Source organism: Urocitellus parryii, chromosome 8, assembly GCF_045843805.1.
Source record: "Urocitellus parryii isolate mUroPar1 chromosome 8, mUroPar1.hap1, whole genome shotgun sequence".
In the NCBI taxonomy this organism is placed as follows: Eukaryota; Metazoa; Chordata; class Mammalia; order Rodentia; family Sciuridae; genus Urocitellus; species Urocitellus parryii.
This window is the reverse complement of record NC_135538.1, coordinates 102,567,963-102,573,403: the sequence shown is the minus strand read 5'-3', so window position 1 is coordinate 102,573,403 and position 5,441 is coordinate 102,567,963. Positions and strand designations below refer to the sequence as shown.

Sequence of the window (5,441 nt, the reverse complement as noted above, 5' to 3'; positions counted from 1 at the left end):
AAGAAACAGTATGTTTGTTCACATGTGCCTAGATCAGTGCCTGGTACAAGGTATGGCTAAGTAAATATTTTTTGAATACAGTTTTTAAGTTAATAAATGGAGGTATGAGCAGATATAATTTCTCTTCTTTCTGAAATCTACCTTTATTTTGCCTGAGGCATATGTTATTGTGTCCCTATATTGAAATTACTTATCCACATGCATAATTTTCCTAAATAGACTTTAGTTCCTACAGAGAAAAAAAATCTATAGCTTTTTTTAAAAATCTATGCATCTTCTTATCTTTCATACACCCCCAAGAACAACCTGTGTTATAGATGCCAATAGTGATGCCTTAAGAGAGAGAAAAAATGTTTCAAATTAAATGAAGAAAATTTGACTATGGTTTCACATGTTCCCTTTTACGGGAATATCTGTACTTTAAAGGAGAATTACTGTAGCAGATATATAGAATGAACCAGTCTCACAATATGAATAGTATACAACTATGATAACATCATAATAACATTATATTGTATTAAGAAGTTGTGTCAAATAAGTAGATTTTAGCTGTTGTCACACAAAATGTAACCACATAAGATGATAAATATGTTAATAGGCCTCATTATGGTAAAAACTTTATCTATTCCTTAACATTATGTTGTGACACTCAAATATACATAATAATATTTACTTTAAAAATATTAAACTAAAAGATGAAAACTGAAATAGCATTACTGTAGAGCTATGTCTGAACCCAAATAAATATCTATTAATGATGGTGTTAAATTAAATAATGGTAAGCCAATGGAGTTTCAGTATTCAGAGATCCATTTATCACTTTTTTCATCTCATTCTATGAATAGGATCTTACTATTGGCCTAAACATAAACTTGGCTCTATCAGCAAAAATAATTGTCTAAATGACCTTAAAAGTGTTTTCACATCCTCCCATTTCCACAGTCTTTATTTCAAAACATAATGATGTTTGTAAACGCCACCACTTGTCCCCAGTGGGTAAGTGTCTTGATCAATATCTCTCAGCTATAACTGGCAGCTTCCTGGCTAATGGATGGCCCCCATTTCCCCAGCCCTTCTTGATGACAAAATCCTCATTTGGTTCTCTTCATCAACATTCAGAAACATTTCCTCTGTCAAATAAACACTTATGTGATCATTTTAATTTCTAAGAAAAAAATGTAGGATTTAATTTAAAATGCATGTTCATCTCACACTCCCCTGTACTCAGAGAATGAGCTCATTCACTCATAAAAGCATACTAGGAGACAGGTTGAATGTTAAGTAACATCATCCTATTGCCAAAAGATTAATATATGTGTTGATCAGTGATGCCCTCAGTAGAATGTAAACTGAAGGGAACCCAAGAAGAAGTCTTCAGTTCCAGGTCATGTAGTTTTATGACCTCAATGCACAAGCTAATTTGGCACAGCTCGATATGAAATTTTCTGCTCTCTCCCTAATGCCCTGGAAAGGCAGCACTCTGTTAAACTATAAAGCTGAAGATGATCATTTCAGCATGTACTTAGTAGCACCTCAACTCTGGTGAGATCTTTTTTTTTTTTTTTTTTAGGAAGTATTGGCATCTTTATTTTATTTTTTTTCTTTAATTTTTATTGTTGGTTGTTCAAAACATTACATAGTTCTTGACATATCATATTTCACACTTTGATTCAAGTGGGTTATGAACTCCCATTTTTACCCCGTATACAGAATGCAGCATCACATAGGTTACACATCCACTGTTTTACATATTGCTATACTAGTGTCTGTTGTATTCTGCTGCCTTTACTATCCTCTACTATCCCCCATCCCCTTCCCTCCCCTCCCATCTTCTCTCTCTACCCAATCTAATGTAATTCATTTCTCCCCCTTGTTTTTTTCCCCTTTCCCCTCACTTCCTCTTGTATGTAATTTTGTATAACCATGAGGGTCTCCTTCCATTTCCATGCAATTTCCCTTCTCTCTCCTTTTCCCTCCCACCTCTCGTCCCTGTTTAATGTTAATCTTCTTCTCATGCTCTTCCTCCCAACTCTTCTTAGTTACTCTACTTATATCAAAGAAAACATTTGGCATTTGTTTTTTAGGGATTGGCTAGCTTCACTTAGCATGATCTGCTCTAATGCCATCCATTTCCCTGCAAATTCTATGATTTTGTCATTTTTTAATGCAGAGTAATACTCTATTGTGTATAAATGCCACATTTTTTTTTTATCCATTCATCTATTGAAGGGCATCTAGGTTGGTTCCACAGTCTTGCTATTGTGAATTGTGTTGCTATGAACATCGATGTAGCAGTGTCCCTGTAGCATGCTCTTTTTAGGTGTTCAGGGAATAGACCGAGAAGGGGAATAGCTGGGTCAAATGGTGGTTCCATTCCCAGCTTTCCAAGAAATCTCCATACTGCTTTCCAAATTGGCTGCACCAATTTGCAGTCCCACCAACAATGTACAAGTGTACCCTTTTCCCCACATCCTCTCCAGCACTTGTTGTTGTTTGACTTCATAATGGCTGCCAATCTTACTGGAGTGAGATGGTATCTTAGGGTGGTTTTGATTTGCATTTCTCTGACTGCTAGAGATGGTGAGCATTTTTTCATGTACTTGTAGATTGATTGTATGTCCTCTTCTGAGAAGTGTCTGTTCAGGTCCTTGGCCCATTTGTTGACTGGGTTATTTGTTTTCTTATTGTTTAATTTTTTGAGTTCTTTGTATACTCTGGATATTAGAGCTCTATCTGAAGTATGAGGGGTAAAGATTTGTTCCCAGGATGTAGGCTCCCTATTTACCTCTCTTATTGTTTCTCTTGCTGAGAAAAAACTTTTTAGTTTAAGTAAGTCCCATTTGTTGATTCTTGTTATTAACTCTTGTGCTATGGGTGTCCTATTGAGTAATTTGGAGCCCTACCCCACAGTATGTAGATCGTAGCCAACTTTTTCTTCTATCAGACGCAGAGTCTATGATTTGATATCGAGCTCCTTGATCCATTTTGAGTTAACTTTTGTGCATGGTGAGAGAAAGGGATTCAGTTTCATTTTGTTGCATATGGATTTCCAGTTTTCCCAGCACCATTTGTTGAAGATGCTATCCTTCCTCCATTTCATGCTTTTAGCTCCTTTATCAAATATAGGATAGCTGTAGTTTTGTGGATTGGTTTCTGTGTCCTCTATTCTGTACCATTGGTCCACCCGCTGGTGAGATCTTACTGTCCTCCAGAGACAACATACATACTTACCTCCTTCCAGATCCTCTAAATCCATGCACAAACACATTGGGTCTCCACACTGGCTTTGCCAGTTCACTTGTGTGTATGTTTTCACAGTGAGAGGATGGTAGGAAAAGGAAGAATCAATACTGAAGTATGGAAATAAAATGCATGGAAACTGGGTGGGGGAAAGAGTGACCTTTGACCTACCTGAGATGGGTTGTTACTATATTCACTCAGTGGCAGGCAAAGACTTAAAAAGGATGAAGAGGCAGAGTGTTTTTAGCACCGAAAATACATTCCCAAATTTACCGAAAATTACCGCCATGTGTCAGCAATGGTATCTATAAATTAGATAGTAAAGCTCTCACCATGTCTACAACTGTTAGGCCAACAGTACCAAAGATGCTGTCCATGAAAGTGAAAATGCAGTGCTTGCTTCGGCAGCACATATACTAAAATTGGAACGATACAGAGAAGATTAGCATGGCCCCTGCGCAAGGATGACACGCAAATTCGTGAAGCGTTCCATATTTTTAATACATAAAACAAATTCTCCTCAAGTTCAAGAATCAAATAGATCACAACACAATAATTATGGGTGACTTCAACACACCTCTCTCACCATTGGACAGAACCTCCAAGCAAAAGTTGAATAAAGAAACTATAGAACTCAATACCACAATCAATAACCTAGACTTAACTGACATATATAGAATATACCAACCATCATCGAATGGATATACTTTTTTCTCAGCAGCACATGGATCCTTCTCAAAAATAGACCATATATTATGCCATAGGGCAACCCTCAATAAATATAAAGGGGTGGAGATTATACCATGCATTTTATCTGATCATAATGGATTGAAACTGGAAATTAATGATAAAAGAAGGAAGGGAAAATCCAATATCACATGGAAAATGAACAATATGTTACTGAATGATCAAGGGGTTACAGAAGACATAAAGGAGGAAATCAAAACATTCTTAGAGATAAATGAAAATTCAGACACAACATATCGGAATCTATGGGACACAATGAAAGCAGTTTTAAGAGGGAAATTCATCGCCTGGAGGTCATTCCTCAAAAAAAGAAAAAACCAACAAATAAATGAGCTCACACTTCATCTCAAAGCCCTAGAAAAGGAAGAGCAAAACAATAGTAAATGCAGCAGAAAGCAAGAAATAATTAAAATCAGAGCAGAAATCAATGAAATTGAAACAAAAGAAACTATTGAAAAAATTAACAAAACTAAAAGTTGGTTCTTTGAAAAAATAAACAAGATTGACAGACCCTTAGCCATGCTAACGAAGAGAAGAAGAGAGAGAACTCAAATTACTAACATAAGGGATGAAAAAGGCAATATCACAACAGACGCCACAGAAATACAGAAGATAATTAGAAATTATTTTGAAAACCTATATTCCAATAAAATAGAAGATAGTGAAGACATCGATAAATTTCTTAAGACATATGACTTGCCCAGACTGAGTCAGGAGGACACACACGATTTGAACAGACCAATATCAATGGATGAAATTGAAGAAGTAATCAAACGACTACCAACCAAGAAAAGCCCAGGACCGGATGGGTATACAGCAGAGTTTTACAAAACCTTTAAAGAAGAATTAATACCAATACTTTTCAAGTTATTTCAGGAAATAGAAAAAGAGGGAGTTCTTCCAAATTCATTCTATGAGGCCAACATCACATTGATTCCGAAACCAGACAAAGACACTTCAAAGAAAGAAAACTACAGACCAATATCTCTGATGAACCTAGATGCAAAAATCCTCAATAAAATTCTGGCGAATCGGATACAAAGACACATCAAAAAAATTGTGCACTATGATCAAGTAGGATTCATCCCTGGGATGCAGGGATGGTTCAATATACGGAAATCAATAAATGTTATTCACCATATCAATAGACTTAAAGATAAGAACCATATGATCATCTCGATAGACGCAGAAAAAGCATTCGACAAAGTACAGCATCCCTTTATGTTCAAAACATTAGAAAAACTAGGGATAACAGGAACTTACCTTGATATTGTGAAAGCTATCTACGCTAAGCCACAGGCTAACATCATTCTGAATGGAGAAAAATTGGAGGCATTCCCTCTAAAATCTGGAACAAGACAGGGATGCCCTTTATCACCACTTCTATTCAATATAGTTCTCGAAACACTGGCCAGAGCAATTAGACAAACGAAAGAAATTAAAGGCATAAAAAT

The 5,441-nt window shown here is 36.1% G+C and overlaps 1 non-coding gene across 1 annotated transcript; it reads left to right on the top strand.

The window, feature by feature from the left end:
* The first annotated feature begins 3,632 nt into the window (after nucleotides 1-3,632).
* Nucleotides 3,633-3,739, top strand: LOC144256758 (U6 spliceosomal RNA). Its single transcript, XR_013344243.1, has one exon. It is a non-coding gene; the product is annotated as a U6 spliceosomal RNA (small nuclear RNA).
* Nucleotides 3,740-5,441: the final 1,702 nt, after the last annotated feature.